This window comes from Caretta caretta, chromosome 3 (assembly GCF_965140235.1).
Source record: "Caretta caretta isolate rCarCar2 chromosome 3, rCarCar1.hap1, whole genome shotgun sequence".
Classification (NCBI taxonomy): domain Eukaryota; kingdom Metazoa; phylum Chordata; order Testudines; family Cheloniidae; genus Caretta; species Caretta caretta.
This window is the reverse complement of record NC_134208.1, coordinates 15,228,039-15,250,390: the sequence shown is the minus strand read 5'-3', so window position 1 is coordinate 15,250,390 and position 22,352 is coordinate 15,228,039. Positions and strand designations below refer to the sequence as shown.

Here is a 22,352-nt window from a genome sequence, read left to right as displayed (position 1 = left end):
TCTCAGTAGTTAAAGCAGTGACTATTTTTAGAAAATATTCACCTCTGGAAATTAATGCTTGCATGCTGCTCATTGGTGTTGAAGTTGCTATTTTTATATGCATAGTTTTGATAATTCTTTTTGCTAGCTTTTGGGGATATTCATTCTATATTTTCATATGGTATGAGATTGGCAACTTTTTAATATATTTTTTTTTCTGGTTGGTCTTAGTTGTACCTTGAGTTTACGTACCTTTTACCATACCCAAGCAACCTACACTTCTCCCTGCCAAAAGAAGAGATGAGGCTAAATACCTAACCTATTTTTGGTTTGACAGGAAGACGTTGTTCATGTAGTACTTAAGAAGAGAGCTAAGAACAAGAAAACATTTATTTATTTATTTACTTTTCATGTGTGAAGACAGACTAACTTAATGAGGTTTTATTTGACTGCAGACAATTTTGATAAAATGATCTAAAAGACATTTAATATGCTTTGGCTAATTCATGAGGTAAATACAATATTGAACACTTACTGTGTAAATGTAATATTTTTAATCATTATTTATTAAAATTGGGGTTTTTTTTAAATGGATAGTAATACCTGTTAGAACATTTATGTTGAAATGGCATGAATATCCAGAGAGTTTTATTTTAGGAATGACAGAGTCCTTGTTTCTCATTGTTTTTAAATACATGTGTATTAAGGGTGATCCTCTTATGGAAGATTTTTTTTTAAAGTATTTTCCCCTATAGTTAAACACTTATCAAGAACAGCTGCTGTAGTGCTATGGATCCTATCCATGGACTCATGGTGGTCTGCTGAACAACGTTCTTCAACTTTGACAGGTGAGACAGAGACTCTCCAGTGCCACTGCTTTTGGATGAATCTAGCTGTGGTTGCAGAAAGTGCATCTTGCCAAAATATATGGGTAAGACCACACACAGCCTTTAAAATAGTTATTGTAAGCTTATTTTTAGGCAATATATGTCTTGACAGTTCCTTTATTTGCATGCCAGTTTCATTGCTGCTTATAGATTTTTCATTTATTTTAGTAATGGCAATAGCAGATTTAAATCTGTATTTGTAAAGCTTTTGCACAACATTTACACTGTAAAACGACAGGCTTTCTCCTTTCAAACCTCAATCAAGATTAGGAGACAAGTTTTTTAAAAACATTATAGCGGAGCATTCATACTGCTTAGAGGAGTTGTCCTTGTTTTCATGTTAAGCCACTGTTTTCTGGGGCATAGTTCAATGATAAAATGTTGCTTCTGGATTTAAAATTATACCAGTTGCAGATGCTTCTGTGCTTGTATAAGTCTGAAAGGATGTATATATGAGACATGAAATTTATTCAGTAAGCCTAATAAAAGTTAAATGCTTTTTTAAATTGGTAAGATATGAAACATTGAAGTTAAAATCGCCACTTGATTTATACAGTAGCTACTCACAGTATTTTTCATATAAAAAGTATTACATATTCAAAATATCTACCTAGACAATTGGCTGGATAATACATATTTAAAATATATATTTAATTGATAGTCTACAAGGATTGCACCGTGTAGGATTTTTGAGTAAACAATACTTATATCAGGTTTCAGAGTGGAAGCCGTGTTAGTCTGTATCAGCAAAAACACCGAGGAGTACTTGTGGCACATTAGAGACTAACAGATTTATTTGGGCATAAGCTTTCGTGGGCTAAAACCCGAAGTGGGGTTTAGCCCATGAATACTTATATAGTATCTTTTAGGACAGATGTTTTTAAAATACCCCAAAGAAATTTAAATATATAACTGAGATGGAATAACATAAACTATTAAGAGTGCAGTGATGCTTTATAGTTGTGTATATGTACTTGTACAGCTTATTCTAATTCTGCAGCTCGCAGAGTAACAGGCATAATCCATGTGTAGTTAGTTCTCAGCCACACATTATTTATTATGTATTTTTTATTAGTTAATTTTGCATATCACTATTGTGCCAGGGGATTTTACAAACAAATAAGACAGCAAAGTCAATGCCCTGAGGAGCTTACAATAAAAACCTACCACCACAAAACAAAAGACTAAAACAAAAATGGAAATGAGGGCAGGATAGTATGCAATAAAAAGCAAGTGATTTGAACTATTAGGGATAGTCACCAGGTTCTACTTTCTGGATATATGTGTGTGCGTGCATTAGCTTCTGTTCGGGCATGGAGAAAAACAGTGGTTTGTAGGCCTTCATTGTGTATGAATCCTTGTATTCTGATTGGGTGTTGGTCATCCAATCAGAGTGCAAGGCGGTCAATTTGTGTGTGTGTGTGTGTGTGTGAGAGAGAGAGACACACACTCTCTAAAATTCTAGGATTATCACTTTAAAGCCTAGAATATATGAGTCATGTGAAGCAATGGAAACAGCTACAAGCATAGCTGAGAGCTCTTTTTGTTCAGAATATCACTAGGTTCAGTCGTCACTGGGACTCATGGTCTGTAAACATCTAATTTTTAAATTCTCAGCCATTTTAACTTTACAGATTACACCCATGTGACAGGAAGGCATATATCTATGTCATGCCAAGGGACCTAGACCATTGTGATAGTAGAGGTAACTCAGCCAATCACCACATTAATTGGCATACAACAATTTCATTGGTTGTATTGGGGGAGACTGCACTGAAGGTGGATTACTTGGCCCAACAGCTACTGGTTTCTCAATATTTCTGTGAATATACATAACTCTGCATTCTGGTTCCTTGTAATACATTTTCTCTATTCAGATTTTTCAAGTTGTTTGGTAGCAACAAAGATGTTACATCAGATTCTCAGGCCCTTCAGTGGAAGCAGAAAACTAAAATTTTTATCAGAGAAGGAAAAGCTATGAAAAAGCAGTGAAAATGAAACTGTCAAACTAAAAGGAAAAAATATATTTTGTAAAATAATGTAATTATTGCATTTCTTTCCATCCTTCCTCCCATTTCTCTCTCTTGATCCCTCCCAATAGATCAGCAAGGCTCTTGTCCCCAGAATTTACTTCTATTGCACAATTCCATATCTGGTGAAAATCCTAGCCACTCCCTCTCAGTTTAAAAAACATTATTGCAGGTATGTGGAGAATAGCTTTGTAGCCTTGTAAGGAGGGAAATGTGCCCTGGAAAGGAGATGATACCTGGAATAGAAGAAGTAAAATTGAAGAGAGAAGGAAGGGGAGGAGGGGGCAAGAAAGGATTTTTTAAATTCTTTAATGAGTTTGCCTTTCAGCAATATGGCAGGTTTTTTTTGGAGGGTGGGGGTGGCTAAGACAGTAGGAGAAACCAAGGAACCAAAATTGAACAAACAAATGAACTGCCACAGACCCCTTACAAGTTGACACAATGGGTAGAGTTCTTGTAGAAGACCAAGAAAGTAGCTGGAAGATTGTGGCAGCTATGAAAGGTAGAACCGAGGACAAAGATCAGTGGAGCTGTGAAGAACATGAGAGATTCTTTCTTTCCTTTTCTTTCCTTTTTAATGAGTGTGACGTATGTGTCAGATTACTAGCGTGTGGGTTGTGCCTCATTCTGTTAGGCTGTCTATGCGGCCCCTCAGGTTGGACTATGAGGATGTGAATTGGAGCTGGAGCATCCACATGGGGGAATTACAGTGCAATATGCTAGTGTGCACTGCAGTTCAAATCCCTGTAGTCCAAACTGTGGGGCCATGTATATTAGCCCTCAGATTACTATTATGGAGTCAGTTACATGGCTGTAAAGTGCTAACTCAGTCCTGGATGGTTTTATGCATCTGCAGCAAGGAAGACAATGGTTGCAGGTAACTCAATCACTGATAATTAATAAACACTACAGATGTCAATTCCTTTTAGTATTTAAGTCCCCAGTCTGAACAATAGGCTGGTTGATAAATGGGAATAAAGAGGGAGAGGGTGAGGAGGAGGAATCGAAGCAGGGGATCAATGAAGAAAGAACTTGGAAACTGTTAAGAACCACAGCTCTGAGGCTGAGTGGGAGAGGCAGGATCTACAAAGAAAGAGACTATGATTTGGTCCTCAGAAGAGCTAGGGTCCCAGGGCAAAATTGGGCCTATCTAAGTCTCGATGGAAATTCTACGTTTAGGTAAGACAATATACATGTAGACCTTTTTTTTATTTTAACCTTATATCTCTGGTAGATTACTATATTTCCATGGATAAATAATATTTTGTTTTGAAGAAACTGGTGTCACTGTGTCTGCCTACTGTTCACAGCTCAAGGAGGGAAGTCTATAATAGGGAACCGACCCAATTGGACCTGCTGAGGAAATGTTGGTAAGCAGAAGGGCTGTAATCTGAAGACCCAGTCGGTAGGGATGAATCACAGGATTCCACTCTGAGAGAAGTGAAAGTGCTGGGCCTATTACTTGGAAGAGGTCTCATCGAAAGACTGAATGAGGGATCAAAGGTACAGCTTACCCTGGAACCATGGCAGGAACCTTTCACTCTAGATAGCAACAGCAGGTATTCTTTATTTGTGGAGAGGGCTGGTAAAGGACACAAACAGAGACAATATCTCATTCAATGATCCAGAAGAAGGAAGTTAAATGAAACGAGCAGCAAAGAAGGGAAAGCACCTAATTGTAATCAAAGAGACTGTAGTGAGGAGCATGGACTGATTGGCCTGATAAAACAGAATAGTTTTGGTGCCTTCTGGGCACCAAAGATGATGGCATGGCAAAGGAACTAGGTAGCCTAAAGAATTTTGGATATTTCCTACTGATTACAATTCATGTGAGATCAAGCTACACCAATGAATTAAGATTTGTTATCACAAATCACAACAGGAAGCTTGGAAGAGAATTTGACTTAAGTCATCTTGCAAGAAAATCCCTGTGAAGCCAAGTGGAAATGAAGAATTAGTAAGGGTCCTGGATACTAGAAACGCACAAGCCTTGCTGGAAGGGTACAGGGCACTTGGATGCTTTTTGTGATGAGATCCTAGATAGGTTAAACTGGCACCAATCCTAAAGCAGAAAGTAGTGTGGATGGGGTAAAGACGTCTTGGTTCAAAACCAGCTGGAGAGCTTTAAACTAGGTATTAGCCAGGATGGGCAGGAATGGTGTCCCTAGCCTCTGTTTGCCAGAAGCTGGGAATGAGCGACAAGGGATGGATCACTTGATGGTTACCTGTTCTGTTTATTCCCTGTGGGGCACCTGGCACTGGCCGCTGTCGGAAGATAGGATACTAGGCTAGATGGACTGACCCAGTAAGGCCACTCTTATGTTCTTATCAAGGGCAAAGCTTTAGCTTAACTCATGTAGTCTGCCCTACTTTTTACATTAGAAATCTGTGTAAAAGATGGAGCTGTTCTGAAACATAAGATGAAGAATAAGAGTAACATTAACTTTCATATAAATGCAAGGAACTTGAGAGACAAGCAAGAACAACACAAATTATATGAAATGAAGGAAATTATCTTATGGGCATAGCGGAAAACTGAGTTGGGATACTTATCATAACTGGGATGTTGATATAGATGAATATAACATACAGAGATGAGATGAGAAGTGAAAGTGGAGCATCACTGTTTGTAGACCAAAGGTGGGTGTAGTGTCCAACCAGGTCATGAACAATCTAGTTCAATGGCTGGGAAGAATTACCTTCTGAGAATTATGAAACCCAATCTGACCGTGAAAACAGATCCACCAACTTGACAGGAATAAGGAAAAGCCTGATTGTTCAGGCTATGTAAAGAAAAAAGATCCCAACAATACCAAAGTTTCCAAACTCAAGTCATAGATGTAGTGTTCACCTGTAGGAGTGTACACACCTTGGTTGCCAGTCTCAGCAGAGTGGTCAAAGATTGAACTGGCATGGAGAATAAACCACATTCTTGACCACTTCTCGGGTTCCTTTAGGTCATAGTTGGAAGCATTTTTTGTAGGAAAGTGACAGACCTTGCATGCTGCTGTTGTACCTATTCTGTGCATTCGGAGAACTTTGGGTTCAAGTTCAGCACTTCAGCTAACAATAAATAAATTAGAGAACCAAAGAAATATCTTTTGCATATTTAACTTAAATTATCAAACTGTTTTTTATATAATCTAAACTAATATTTTATGGAATAGTTCAGCTTTTTGTGGTTTATCTTTTATTGTTTTATGTCCAGAGTAACTGAAATTAAATTTACTTTTTCTTTATTAGTATTTTAAAAAAACCCAGAAAAATAAAAATTTACATTCTATTTTAATTTGGGGGAATAATAGATTTGATATTTAGATGTACATTAAACAGATTCATGTTATAACAGATGAATTACATAGCCACTAGATGGGACTGGTTGTAACATTCATACACTCTTCATGGTGTCCTCTTCCTCATATATAGGAAGTTCTGATCATACAACAGGATCTGGTACCTACTATGACAATAACATGCCATGGGGTACCACTTCAGAGGTACTCTTTTTGGACACTAGTGGATTCTGTTGCAGGGTCAGGGCCTTTAAGCTTTTACTCTGTGCAGTTAGAACCCTCTTTGTGCCTACCCCTGTGCTGAAGGAATTGGTTTCTGCACGAGCATGAGTCCAGCCTCCTGGAATAAATTGTAAGGCTGGGACCTTGAGGAGTGACTATGCTCATTGAAACAACATAAGCAAACAAAAACCTAATCCCTTTCCTTCACATCCTATATCATTACAGCTATTATAAGCAGATCTTTTCACTTCCAGAAAGAATACAATAATGAACTTTTATGGACATTTTCATTGTCATGGGTCAAAGTATATTATGTGGTGTTAATACAGTAACAGGCTTTGGTCTTGTCATTGCCAAATTCCATTTTGCCATTTTAATCTTGAATTTTCTATTAAATTTATCATTTTTCTTATTGGCTTTTGCAAACTTTTACATTTTAAGAAAAAGCTAGATGTGATTTTCTTGCTTTGTGAGGTCCAGGTTTGCCTTGTGTGGGTTTGAAACAGCTCTGCAGCAGTCTGTTTATATTTCAGTTTCAGGAAAAATGATACCAGTCTTCTGAGAAATGGAATATTTGCAATAATAAGTGGCATCTTTACAAGTTAAACATAATCAAAGAGCTAAAATATAATATTTGGTTGTCTTTCAGACAAAAGTTACAGTGAAATAGCTCCTGTTTTACCATTAAGAGTTGGTGTAATTTATTTTTCTTTTTTAACTGGAGAACAAATCCAACTGGTTACTGCATAAAATTGAATCCCTATGTTTTTTGTTGTGGGTAGAAGAAGGTTATCATCTGTTGACTTCTGTATGTGGGAGCTACAGTAATTTAAACTATTTTTTCTTCCAGGTAATTGGATCAAATTGGACACCTATATACATGACATTGTTATTCTCTTAACGATGCTTAAAATGATGCATCTTTTTTCTTAAAAAATTTCTGGTTTTGTACTTTATGAAATGCTTTTCTTTTTGCAAAGATGCACTAGTAGGTTTCTGTAGATTAGATGAGAGAGAGCTGTGCAACTCAAACTAGCAGAGTTACATGAGAGGCCTGCCTAACTTTCTGCTAAATACATGTGTCAATTAATTAACAGTCTAAACAGTTGATAGATAGAAGATGAACTGTTACCAGAAGCATCTTTCAATCTGTATTACCGACATTATTCAATCTGTATTACAGTATTTTTCAGAGTACCTAGCATTATGTATCACTTTATATGTTCAAAGCTCACCTCCCATTCAGTTCAGTTGCAGTTGTGAGTGTTCCACACTTGTGCAAATCACATCCCAGGATCCTCTGCCTCATTCACTGTACACCTTCCAACTTCTGAAATGAATGAGGCAGGGAACATAAAAACAACAGCCTCCTTTACTACACAAGCCTGATTCATTCTCAGGTCAGGTCTGTGTTGTGCTCTGAATGAGACTGGGATCTGTAGAACCCATTGCCACAGGATAGCTATAAAGCTAAGATTTTACTAGGATTTAAAAAAAGGAGTAGATATTTCTATAAATAAAGAAAAAAGAAAAGGAGTACTTGTGGCGCCTTAGAGACTAACAAATTTATTTGAGCATAAGCTTGCGTGAGCTACAGCTCACTTCAGTGGATGCATTCCGATGTAGCTCACGAAAGCTTATGCTCAAATAAATTTGTTAGTCTCTAAGGTGCCACATGTACTCCTTTTCTTTTTGCAGATACAGACTAACACGGCTGCTACTCTGAAACGTATAAATAATGAGAAATTCCATAGTTATATTTGATGATAAAGGGTAAATGGGATAACCTGGGTAATTATAGGGCTGTTAGTCTGACGTCGATCCTGGCAAGATAATGGAGCGGCTGATATGGAACTCAAAAAATTAAAGGAGGGTATTATAATTAATGCTAATCAGCGTGCACTTATGGAAAATAGATTCTGTCAAACTATCTTGATATCTTTTTTTGACGAGATTACAAGTTTGCTTGACAAAGAAATAGTGTTGATATAATAGAATTCTGCATCATATTTGATTTGGTAGTGAGTAACATTTTGATTAAAATACTAGAAAGATACGGTTAATGTGGTACATATTAAATGGATTAAAAGGTGGCTAACTGCTGGATCTCAAAATGTAATATTAAACGGGGAACCGTCAAACAGATATGTTTGTAGTGGAGTCCCACAAGTGATTAATTCTTGGTCCTATGCCATTGAATAAAAATGTTAGTTATCTGGAAGAAAACATAAAATCATCACTGATAAAATTTTCAGATAACCACTGCCCAAGTTTGCATGTCAATAATGAACAGTACAGGTCACAGATAGAGTGATCTGGCTTGCATGGTAAACTGGGCGCAAACAAAGAATATGCCTTTTAATACGGCTAAATGTAAATGTATACATCTTGGAAAAAAGAATGTAGGCCAAACTTGCAGGATAAGGGACTCTCTATCTTGAGAAGCAGTGATTAAAAAAAATTTGAGGGTGGTGGTGGTGGACAATCAGCTGATCATAAGTAAGGCTATGATTTAGTCACGGGTATTTTTAGTAAGTCATGGACAGGTCACGGACAATAACCCAAAAGTAATGGGCTGGTGCCTGTCCATGACTTTTACTAAAAATACCCATAATTAAATCTTAGGTGCTGTGGGAGGGGAGGGATGCTTGTGTGTGTGTGGGGGGGGTGTCAGCGGATGCTGCTTATCCTGAAGGGGTTGGAGGGGGGAGTACTCCAGGCCCCGTTGCTGCTGGGCTGGAGGGGGTGGCTCGGGGCGCTGGAGTACTGGTGGTAGGGGGTGGGGCGGCTCGGGGCCCCACCACCGCTGCTACTCTGTGCGGGGGATGGCCCCAGTGCCGCTACTGCTCTGGGCCAGGGGCAGCCTGGGGCCCCACTACTTTTCCCAGACCGCTACTCCGGGGCAGCACTCAGGACCAGCTGTCTGGAGCCGCCTGAGCAGCAGCTTGTGCGGCTGGCCCCGGGGCCACCCCAGCTGCTTGGGTGCTCCTGGGGTTAGCCGCACCAGCTGCTTCAAAAGTCATTGAGGTCCCGGAAAGTCATGGAATTCTTGACCTCCATGAAAGACTTACAGCCTTAATCATGAGCTCCGAGTGTGACGCTGTGGCCCAAAGGGCTAATGCAGGCCTTAAGTGCATCATAGGGAAATCTCAAGTAGAGAGGTTATTTTACCTGTGTATTTGGCATTGGTGTGACCACTGCTGGAATAGTGTGTCCAGTTCTGTTGTACACATTTTAAGAAAGATGTTGTTGATAAATTGGAGAGGGTTAGAAAACCTGCCTTATAGTGATAGATTCAAGGAGCTCAGTCTATGTAGCTTAACAAAGAGAAGGTTAAGGGTGATTTGATTACAGCCAGTAAGTACCTACAGGAGGAACAAATATTTAATAATTAGCTCTTCAGTATACAAGGGTATATCATGATCTATTGAGTGGAAGTTGAAGCAAGACAAATTCAGACTGGAAATAAAGTATACATTTTTAAGTTAGTATAATTAATCATTTAAACAACTTACAAAGGTTGTGGTGGATTCCCATCACTGACCACTTTTATATCAAGTTTGGATGTTTTTCTAAAAAACATGCTCTAGTAATTATTTTGGGGAAGTTCTCTGGCCTGTGTTATACAGGTCAGAATAGATGATCACAGTGGTTACTTTTGGCCTTGGGATCTATGAATATTTTTTTTAGAAGGGCATTCTAACCTTTATGCGTAAAATGTTAAATCAGTCTCTATCTGATATGGGTAGGAAGAAACTTCTTCGTTAGCAGGTTATTTCATAATGGTCTACCATGCGTTTTTTCATTTGTTCTGAAGCATCTGGTGCTAGCCACTTGGAGACTGGATGGTGGACTAAATGAACTACTGGTATGGCAATTCTGTGTTCTTACACAGAGCAAAGCTTAGTTTGGTTTGAAAAATGGACATGGTTAGCGACTTGGAAATCAGTACATCTGTTTTTAGGATCAAGAACTGAGATAATCATGACTAGATTTGAATCTGTGGCTTCAAGAAGATGAAATATTTTGAACATGCTGTATAAAGGAAGGTATGAGTGGTTGGTTAGATTGCTAACCTGGGTTCAATTTCTTGCTCTGCCAAAATAGTGTGATGATAAGCAAGTCACTTGTTCTTTTGATGCCTGAGTTCCCCATCTGTAAAATGGGGATAACAGTACTTCCCTACCTAATAGATGTGTTGTGAGGATAAATACATTAAAGATTGTGAGGTGCTCAGAAACTATGGTAGTGTGGGGATATAAGTACCTAAGATAATTAGATAGGTAAAGCACCAAGCTATTCCTTCCAGCAGGAGTGTAAAAATTTAATTGCAACAATGTGTACCTTTGCTGTCTCTTTGTTCCTTTATCTACAGCAGTGGTTCTCAAACTTTTGTACTGGTGACCCCTTTCACACAACAAGCCTCTGAGTGCGACCCTTCCCCCCCATAAATTCAAAACACTTTTTTATATATTTAAAACCATTATAAATGCTGGAGGCAAAGATGGGCTTGGGGTAGAAGCTGACAGCTTGCAACACCACCATGTAATAACCTCATGATCCCCTGAGGGGTCTCGACCTCCAGTTTGAGAACCCCTGATCTACAGAAAATGCTTCTGCCAAACATTTTCCCTTTCTCAAGCCATCTCAGTCTTTCTTTTATGTGCTCTTCTCAGATCAGCGTGGAAGGTAGTAGAGGTAGGATAAAGGAAGCAAATGTTTCTTCTTTCTGCATTGCTGCTCTTCGCTTCATTCAGCTAAACAGGACATCCAGTAATGGTACTCAGAGTGCTTAATACATTCAAATATTAACTAGTCAGTAGTCACAGCCTTCGGCCCATTTAGAAAATAAGCAGATATCTCTTTTTTTACAGATGACTTTCTCGAGAGGCTTTAGGGTCTTGTTTTCAGAGTTGCTAAGCACCTGACTTAAATTGCACTTAAAAGTGTGAGCTGTGGGTCCCTAGCACTTCTGAAAAACAGACCCTTAGTGACTTGCCGAAGGTCACATAGTAAATTATTATTAAAAACAGGATTAGAATCCAGCTCTCATAATACCTAGGACCATATCTTATGCACTATATCACAATGCCTTTAGTTTCAGAAAACTTGATAGAAATTCATGAGGAATATTAAATATGTTGATTAGAACTGAGATTATTTAAAAATAAAAATAGTTCAATATTAAAATGTAAGAAATTCTATATCTGTACAGGACCTGGAATTGGGAACATAGAGTTTTACCAGTGATTTGTTGGTTTTTATGTAGTCACTTAGCTTTTGTGTGCATTCCTCTAGGCCAGTGGTTCCTAAACTTTTTCCGCCGCTTGTGCAGGGAAAGCCCCTGGCGGGCCGGGCCGGTTTGTTTACCTGCCGCGTCCACAGGTTCAGCCCATCACGGCTCCCAGTGGCTCTGGTTCACTGCTCCAGGCCAATGGGAGCTGCTGGAAGTGGTGGCCAGTATGTCCCTTGGCCCATGCCTCTTCCAGCAGCTCCCATTGTCCTGGAGCAGTGAATCGTGGCCAGTGGGAGCTGTGATCAGCCGAACCTGCGGACGCAGCAGGTAAACAAACCGGCCTGGACCTCCAGGGGCTTTCCCTGCACAAGCGGCAGAACAAGTTTGGGAACCACTGCTCTAGGCCTTATTCTCCTTGCACTCTACCCTGATGTAATTTAGGAGTAATTCAGTTGAAGTAAATACAGTTTCATTTTGAAGAAACAGCTGTGAGAAGGGCAGGAAGGATGGTTTAGTGGACAGGTTTCTGGACTGGGACTTGCAATCTGGGTTCAGTTACAGACTCAGCTACAGATGACATATGGCAAGTCACTCAGTCTTCCCTATTGATGATTCTGAAGTGCTATGATACAACTGTGGTGAAAGCCATATAATTGCCTAGACACAGATTGAATCAGCTTCCATGTGTGGTTAATGGAGCCGTTAGTTCTTATCTAATTGAAAGTGCTTTAGTGAGCATTGGCTAATATTTGTATTATAAAACTCTTAGAAGATGTATAATGCTCATACAGTTGAAGTACCAATTGCTAATATTTGTTACTAAATCCACAAAGTATTTAGTTAAATAGTGTACAAAAGGGAAGTCCTTAAATTTCAGAATTTAATCCCTTTTTTCCCCAGAGGGAATATGTTCTAGTCCCCCTCTAGAAACCCAGAAGAAATCCCCATTTTTCTGTTATTTTTCCTTCCACTGTCAAAGGCCCTGCATCTGAGCTAATCTCCTGGTCATTACTTGAGTCAGCCAATGGAATTGTTAGTGACTATGCTACTTCCATGATCCTGGCGCTATGCTACTGCTGAGCCTCTAGTCCCACAGACTTTTTTAAACTAAAAGATCAATATAAAATGAAAGCATTTTACTTAATCCTGTTTGTTACACAGGACTCACAGAGCCATCATAGTATAGTCAGACTATTTCTTTGTGATGCAGTCAGTGTAGCTTTTTGCTCTGTAAAAGGCTTTGAAGAGCACTTACAAATCTTTTGGAAAACAAGACATTTCAACTGAGATCAACATTTTGTTGTTAGAAATAGGATAACAGCTGTGACTTTGTAAGCTACTGTTAGTGGTTTTTAGAAGCTAATTTGTCAGCTAGCTGGCACGCTGAGCTCATTTGCCAAAAGAAGTTGATGTCATCTCCCATGTAGCTCTTTGTCAAAGAGAAGGGTCTTTTCTTTTACCCAGTGATTGTCAAATTAAACATTGCAAGAAAGGCTATATGCCAATGACATTAGTTTTCTGTTTATGTAGTCTAATTTTAGACCATTCATTGGTGAAGACAAAACTGTATTGGTCTGTTGAAAGGTGATTAATCTTTTTTTGTATCTTCAGTTCATGATGTGTATATCTGTTTTGTATGCACTGGATAGAAAGACTTCCGGAGAACAGAAACTTTTAACAATTATTTTAAATTATTGCTACTTAAATCATTCTTTACTACATACAAGTTCACAGTTAAGGCTTGGTAATCATTATATGTCTGTACTTTCCAAGTGCCATATAGATCCATTTATTATTACATTGTACTTTAACCATCACTTTAAAAAGAAAACTTTTTTCTTAGAAAGTGAAAAAGATGATGAAATATAAGTGGTTAGAAACTGACTTCTGGTACTGCGCACTCTTCTTAATGGAAATTTTAAAACAGTTTTGCAGAATAACCTATCTCAAAAGAATCTGTAGAACTGTAGTTACTCTGTGTGTGGTATGTACAAGTGTAAAAGATGCTCCAGTGGTTTGGGCCTAGCCAGGGACTTAGGAGACTCGGGTTCAAGTTCTTGCTACAGACTTCTGTGATCTCTGTCAAGTCACAAAGGATATATCTACGCTGCAGGTAGGCAGTCTTGAGCTATCATTAAAAACAGTAGTGTGGATGTACATTCTATACCAGCGGAAGCTTGGGCTAGCCACCTGAGCATGGACCCGGGGGTTTGGCCTGGTCTAAGCGTGCGTGGCTAGACTGAGCCTTTTTGCCAGCGCACAACCACAGTGCTATTTGTTGCGCAGTAGTTTGAGCCACTAGAGTGAGACTGTCTGCCTGGGCTGGGAGTCTTGCTTCCAGTTGCAGTGTAGACATACCCTTAGTGTGTCTGTCTCTTAATTCCCTATCTATACTTCCCTTCCTCAGAGGTGTTTTGGGGAAAAGTATATAAAAGATTGTGAGGTGTTCAGATACTACAGTAATGAGCGCTTCATAAGTATACTTCTGGGGGAATTCTGCACCAAAAAATTAAAAAGTCTGCGTGCAATATTTTAAAATTCTGCATATTTTATTTGTCAAAATAACACAATATAATCATGTTGGTTTCAATTATTTTGGTAATTTATTTAAACTACAATACAACGGATGGAGAATGGAAGTGGGGGGAGCATTATAGAAAATATCCAACCCCCCTGGCCGAATATTTATGTAGCTAAGCTTGACCCTAGTTATTTATTTCTAGTTATTAATCAACAAATATGTGCAGCCATATGCTCAGTGCTACATCATAGGCACTGAACAGCAAGTGAGGTGTGGGGAATCAAACTCACAATTTATATTGGCTAGTGACCATCTCCAGATAGGTCAGTAGCAAACAGTTCATTGAGCACATTTTGATAGGAAATTTTTTCAGTCCAAAAATTTAGTTCAGTTCTAATCTCTAAAACACCATAAGCATTTATAAGGCCATACTGTCCTTTAAACCACTCTGGCAATGTAAAGGAGCCTTAAAACTTTTACACCTGTTTTATACTCCTGGGGAAATTCACAAAGACAATGGGAAACAATTCACTAAGCAGGCAGGCTGCTACATTCTGCTCTGCCTTAGAGGACAGAGCCTGCCCCACACCTACCTCCTCAGAAACGCCCTGACGCTCTGCCCCTCCATGCCGAGCATGCTGCAATATCAAGTGACAGAGACTGCCAAGCCCCTGCCCCGTCTCTACTGGCTGCTCCAGGAGCCCAAACCGACCTGCTTGTGGTGATAGGGAAGAGCGCATGACCACTCCTGCAGTTTCCCTTTGCTTCCCCCTCAGAATTCATTTTTCTGCAGGGGAACAAAGAAATCTGCCGGGGACATGAATTCTGCACATGCACAATGACACACAATTCCCTCAGGAGTAATAAGTACCATAGATTGCTAGAGTGCCAACTGTTATAAACCACATACTGTTTAAAAATTGTATTATTGCTGGGTAAAATATCACTGCACATTAAAAGATGATACTGCAGTAAACACAAGGAAAAACTGAGGAAGATGAATATGGATGAGTTAAAGTGCTTTAGTTATGTGTAGTGTGTGTGCAGTAGTTAAGAAGTATGGGTAGACCATAATTCTGCTGTAGTGTTTTAAAACATGCATACATACACAGTATTAATTGCTATATATTGACTAATTTATAACTGTCTTAGTTATCCAAATTAGCCCTTATGCTTTAGTTTTCAGTTGGATTTTTGTTTACAAAAAATATTCATGTTACTGTTCTTGATTTCTTCCTGTAACCAGTTTAATGTATACCAAAATTCGCAGGTTATAATAGTCAGACATTTTCAAATTTAATTGAAATGTTAACGCTTTGTACACCTGCCTTCTTAGTATTTTAACCAGGAAACTTAATGTTTCTTTGTAAATCTTAAACAATTCATTACAAATAATTTTACAATAAAAACTGAGTGTGTGGGCTTTACATAGTGCACTAATAGAAATTAATTTTGGTTTAATTGAATTCTGGAGAGGTAGCTAACAAAGTTCTTCCTTATTTTTGTTAAATGACTTAAGAAAAAGAAGATGAGTGTCATCAGACTGTTCTTTAAAAACATATTGGTTGATCTGTTGGGTGCATGTCTCAAATACAGTGTTTCTGTTGTAATTCATTGTTTGATTACTCCACATTTTTAAGGTGAATTACTTTAAACGCTAAAATATTGTATGATGCATTAAAGATAAAAAAAAAAGTCATGTTATGACAGGTTTTTTGTAGTAATGAAGATATAAACATTTATTATAAATTTGTTAGCTAAGGAAATTAGAAGTCTCTCTCTCTTACTTTCTAATATGAATCAGTTTTGTTTTATATGGACTATTAAAAGTTTCCTTTAGAATGGAATAGTACTTTCTAACTTTTTAAAAAAAAGTGTAAACAGATTTTTGCTTACCACAGGTTTATTTTTATTTGTTCCAAATGTTATTTCTAATATCTTTTAGTACAATTTTTTAAATAAGAAGGCAGTTTCTAATCTTACCCCATTTGAAAGCAACATGACTACCCATGACAATAAGGCAACCAGGATCCCATTTGAGGGACTACTCCCGTGAGTAAAATGAGCAGCATTTAAGCCAGGATTATTTAATTTTTTAAAAAATGTTTCCAGACATTTTCTACTGTATAACTTTAATTCCTAATCATGTGCTGTAATAAAACCTGTTGGGACCAAATCCTAGTCCCATTGACTTCAGTGGGACCAAGAACTGGCCATTAAGGTATGTATTTAGGAATGAAAGATGCAGCAGAATGGACAGCCTTTAATATTATGGTAGGGAATAACAATTAAAATTTGTTAATAGGATGGGCAAACAATACAGTTTGAAACCTTCACGTGTATTTTCCACTATTAAAGTTGCAGCACATAGTTTTTGATTTCTTATTACATTTTGGACTTTAAACTTGTATCATCTTATATTTCAACCACACTTCAACACATGCCTGAGGACGAAGTTAATATATCTCTTTATAGATTAGAAACACAAAATGTTATCACATTTCCATCTGGACTGATTTTTCCGTGTATCGTCACAGATTTATGATAATTATATTCAAACATTTAGTGTTTTTTTTTTTCAAACATTTCAACACAGTAGAATAGTAAATCAGAACTTCCTTTTGAAAGATTGATTGCTGCAAATGTATCTAATCACATCCATAGTCCGTTCAGAACCCTATTCAAAGCATTGATATCGTTTTTTGGATTACTGAAGGACCACACAAATTGTATGTGGTTCTTTCATGGCTGCGTAAAACTCAATAGTATTTTTCTGAATACTGATTATTTCCAGAGGCATGAGATAAAAATGCCTAACTTCCCATTCCTGAGTAAGAATTTTCTGGGGTGCCTCTCTTGTGGTCTAGTTGTAGATTTGAACGTTGTCACATGATTGTCTGAGACCACTGCACTTTTATCCATGTGATATCATGGCAGTTGAGAGTATGTGAAGATCAAGAGCTGCATCTCCCACCCACCTTTCCCTCGTTTAAAATGGAGAGTGGTAGCACCAGGCATTTACGGTTTGGGTTCCTCGACTATGGAACTCATTTCCCTTCTTTGTTTGCCAGACAGATTTGGTGACTTTCAGAATATGCTGCCAGGGTCAGCTGTTCAATTTTTTTTCTAGGAACTAACATTAGTTGGGGTGGATAGGAAGGAATTTAAGTTTTATGGCTGGAGACAGATTTTGAGGGATAGTCTAGATGTGTTAAAAGAAAAGGAGTACTTGTGGCACCTTAGAGACTAACCAGTTTATTTGAGCATAAGCTTTCGTGAGCTACAGCTCACTTCATCGGATGCATACTGTGGAAAATACAGAAGTTTGTTTTTATACACACAAATCATGAAAAAAATGGGTGTTTATCACTACAAAAGGTTTTCTCTCCCCCCACCCCACTGTCCTGCTGGTAATAGCTTATGTAAAGTGATCACTCTCCTTATAATGTGTATGATAATCAAGGTGGGCCATTTCCAGCACAAATCCAGGGTTTAACAAGAACGTCGGGGGGGGGGGCGGGTTTTAGGAAAACAATGGGAAATAGGTTACCTTGCATAATGACTTAGCCACTCCCAGTCTCTATTCAAGCCTAAGTTAATTGTATCCAATTTGCAAATGAATTCCAATTCAGCAGTCTCTCGCTGGAGTCTGGATTTGAAGTTTTTCTATTGTAATATTGCAATTTTCAGGTCTGTAATCATGTGACCAGAGAGATTGAAGTGTTCTCCACTGGTTTATGAATGTTCTAATTCTTGACATCTGATATGTGTCCATTTATTCTTTTACGCAGAGACTGTCCAGTTTGACCAACGTACATGGCAGAGGTGTTATATACCGTGAGGGCTTCATAGGGTTACAGAATAAGGATGGTCATGGGGGTAAGACCAAAGGTCCATCTATCTTGTCTTCTGGCAGTGGCCAATGCCACATGCCCAAGAAGGAATGAATAAACAGGTAATCATCAAGTAATAGATCCATTCCCTGTCACCCATTCCCAGCTTCTGGCAAACAGAGGCTAGGATCACCATCCCTGCCCATCCTGGCTAATAGCCATTGATACTTATACTCCTTGAATTTATCTAGTTCTTTTTTTAACGTTGTTAGAATCTTGGCCTTCACAACATCCTCTGGCAAGGAGTTCCACAGGTTGACACTGCGTTGTGTGAAAAAATACTTCCTTTTGTTTCTTTTAACCCTGCTGCCTATTATTTTCATTTGGTGACCCCTAGTACATGTGTTTTGAGAAGGAGTAAATAACACTTCCTTTTTTATTTTCTCCACACCAGTCATGATTTTATAGACCTCTATCATATCCCCCATCACCGTTAGTTGTCTCTGTTCCAAGCTGAATGGAAGGATGACTGTTCAGTGTTAGGGTGAGGGTAAGAGCATTTTAAATGGTTTTTTTGACATATTTGTTTTAATGTACATATTTTCAGGCATTTTTGCAAGTGCCTAGAGCTTTCTGGTAGAAGCAATAAATCTAAATAAAACTACACCTCTACCCCGATATAACGCTGTCTTCGGGAGACAAAAAGTCCCACTGCGTTATATCGAATGTGCTTTGCCACCCCAACCCCCCCCCCCCCCCCGTTCCTTGTTCCCTGACCGCCCCTTCCAGAGACCAATGTCCCTAATCATCCCCAGGACCCCACCCCCTACCCAACCTCCCTGCTCCCTGTCCCCTGATTGCTCCAACCCCAATCCACACTCCCCGCCCCCTGACAGGCACTCACCAGCAGCGGCGGGAAGCGGAGCAACGGGGCCCCAGCCCACTCCACTCCTCCACCTCCCAGCCGCAGTGCTCCGCTTCCCGCCACCGGTGAGGTTGGGGAAAGGAAGCCCCCCCGTATTCACCTGCGGCGGGAAGCGGAGCGCCGCGGCTGGGAGCTGATGGAGCAGAGCGGGCTGGGGCTGGGCTGCTCCGCTTCCCGCCACTGGTGAGTGCGGGGAGGTTGGGGAAAGGACACCCCACGCACTCACCTGTGGCGGGAAACAGAGTGATGCAGCCCCAGCCCGCTCCACTCCGCCACCTCCCAGCTGCGGCGCTCCGCTTCCCGCCACTGGTGAGTGCGGGGTGGTTGGGGAAAGGACACCCCCCATACTCACTGGTGGCAGGAAGCGGAGCGACACGGCTCCAGCCTGCTCTGCTTTCCTTGCCTCGGCCCCAGCTGTGTCGCTGCGGGGGTTGGTGGGGTTGGGGAAAGGTCCTGCACTGACCTGCAGCGGGAAGCAGAGCGCCGTGGCTGGGAGCTGGTGGAGTGGAGCAGTCTGGGGCCGGGCTGCTCCGCTTCCGCCGCTGCCGGTGAGAGTGGGGGGAGATCCCTTCCCCCAAGCCCCCTCTCCTGAATGACACGGCTGGGGCCGGACTGAGGGAAGCGGAGCAGGCTGCTCCTGGCCCCCTGCTAATCCCCCGGGCCACCCTGGGACTGCGGAGCCCCCAAAAGTGCCCCCCTGATGGGGAGCCCCCGACCGTCCCCGAGACCCTCTGCCCCTTATCCAACCCCTCGGCCCTGGCCTGGCCCAGCAGTCTTAACACGCTGCTCAGAGCAGCGTGTTGGAGGTTTACCGAGTTGTATGCGAACCTGCATTCTATTGGGTTGCGTTATATCTGGGTAGAGGTGTATTTTCTATGAAGTTCTTTTATAAGTTTCATTGTTTAATTGTTCCAGCTGGTTCGGATGTGCTGCAAGAATAAAAATAATTTGTCAGAAAAATGAATACACGGAAGCCCTTGTATCCTCACTAACCCTGCCACTGGCCTCAAATATAGATTGAAACAGGAAAGATGATACACAAAATAGGGATATGGATAACATTATTGGAAATTTGCAACTAAAACCGGTTCTGGACAAATAAGACTAATCAGCTTTTCACAAATATGATAAAATATTTTAATGTCGCTAAAGTTCAAGTGGAAAGAGAGTAAATAATTTGTATGAATCTAAACATAGTTGCAGGTTAATGTGAGAGTGTAATTGTTATAGTGGGTCAGATCTGTTGTCCATGTTGTTCAGTATTCTGTCTCCAATAGTAACCAGCACCTGATGCTTCGAAGGAAGTTGCAAAAAATTCTATAGAGGGCAGTTATGTAGTAGTGTACTCGTTGGGGAAATCTCATCGTAATCACCATCCTTATGGTGGTTTCATGCTGCAAAACAGGAGTCTATTTCTTAACAATGTGTAATAGGAACATAGGAATTACCATACTGGATCTGACTTGTGATATTGTGTGTCTCACTATAGTAAGCACCAGAAACTTTAAGAGGAAGGTAAAAGAGATCTTGCAGTGGGCAAATGTGGGAAAACCTGCTTTCTGTGAAGGTCTCTTCTTAATTCCTAATAGAGATTGTTTTAAACCTCAAACCATGATGGTTTATACTGCTTTCAAAATTTTTGTTAGAATTAACTATTATAACTCTGGATATTCTTGTTATCCATATAAATCTCCAGTCCTCAACTTGCTAACTTCTTGGCTTCAACATCATCAGGTGGAATGAGTTCTACTGTCTAGGTGCGTGCTGTGTGAAAAAGTATTTCCTTTTATTCGTTTTGGATTTTCAACCTTTAATTTTAATTGAATGTCCTATTCTTGTCTTATGAGATAGGAAGAATGGAAGCTCTTGATCCTACCTTCTCTATATAATTCCTTATTATAGATAGAACTGGCAGTAAGTTGCCAACACTTCATGATAAGATCCTGATTTCAGTTTCTTATGACTTTGTCAACCATTTGGGTTAAAATTTTCCATGGTGTATTTCTGCCTCAGGCTGACTTTTTGTTTGTTGGGTGTTTGAAGTGTCAGCAAAAATGAATCTGCTGTTTTCTAGAACGAGGGTAAGGGAAAATATCTTGTTTTGCTCATGTTCTCAGCCATTTCATTGAGGGACTTTAGTGCCTCCATTGGTGCAGGGACTTGAAATCTGGCAGGGGGTCATCCTAGTGTGAGGGATGAAAATCTATCCTAATTTGCCCAAGTCATTAATCTGTGAAAATTGTCATTCATACATACTCAGTAGAGGCTTGCTAGTTTGGCAGTTAAATCATCTGAAGATTTATCTGTATTGGGCCTCCTCCATCCCAGGGTTGTGGGAGCTGAGCAGGACTTTCCCTGCAAAGTCCACTTGAAAATTGCTGAGGGTCTCTGCGGACCACTTACTGATCTTTCCAAATATCGTTTGTGCCGTTAGCTAACTATTGTAAAGCGCTTTGTAAAAAAAGTGCTACATAAAAAAAAAACCTTAATAATTTTTTTTGTTCTACAAATAAAAGTACACAACTTATATTTTAATATCAGTAGTCTTACCTTTCTAATGCGATGGATGTGCCCTCTCCCCTGACGTGGTAGCCCCTGAGCTACGGTTGAGACAGAGGGCCCTCTCTCCCACCGCCACATCAGCCACAGAGTTGAGGCTGGGAAGGAGGGCCATCTCTCCCCTGCAGCCACAGCCCTGGAGCTGGGGAAAGTCGCCTCTTTCTCTGGCCACTGCAGCCCTGCATGTCCCAAATTCCCCACCACCCTTTCTTTTCACCCCACTACCCTCTCCCATCTATCCCCTATTCCCCCCCAAAGGCCACCACCTCACCTTACATGTGCATCTTCTCCAGGGTCCAGGCACCTAATTCGGTGGGTGGCCCTTCATTCTCTTGTGTGAGGGAACTATCCGCGGATCACCTGAATGGAGCTCACGGACCACTAGTGATCCACGGACCTCTGTGTGCGAACCTCTGGTCTCGATGATGAATATGATAGACTAACTGATGTATGTTCTAGAGAGGTTGCTATCATCCCAGACCTGATGGATGATTCAAGACAACGTTTACAGGGGGGTCCCTGTCTCCCCTCCCTGCTCTACTATGACTGTGGTAATAGATGCATCAACCGTAGGATGGGGAGTGCATCTGGGCGACATTCGAGCTCATACCTTATGGATGGCCAGTGAGGCCAGATTGCACATAAATGTTCTCAAATTATGTGCAATTTTCTAGGTATGCCAGCAGATTCAAAAGGATATTGTGTAGGTGTTGGCTGACAACACCACAACAGTCATTTGCATGAAAAAGGGAGGAGCCATATTGGACAGCCTCTGCCACAAGGCTGTGGAACTACTTTATTCAGAACTTGGTTACATTCAAAGCTTCTCACCTGCCAGGATTCCAAAACAGCCTGGCACATTGTCTG

General features: G+C 40.1%; 1 protein-coding gene across 15 annotated transcripts in view; it reads left to right on the top strand.

The window, feature by feature from the left end:
• SUPT3H (SPT3 homolog, SAGA and STAGA complex component) overlaps positions 1-22,352 on the top strand; it is a 483,439-nt gene that overhangs the window by 70,208 nt on the left and 390,879 nt on the right. The window contains exon 2 of one of the 15 annotated variants that reach the window (XM_075126369.1): positions 828-910. The exons of the other annotated variants lie outside the window; for them this stretch is intronic. The gene's annotated coding sequence lies outside the window, so the exon portion shown is untranslated. The remainder of the gene's footprint in view (positions 1-827; positions 911-22,352) is intronic. 15 annotated transcript variants of the gene reach the window in all.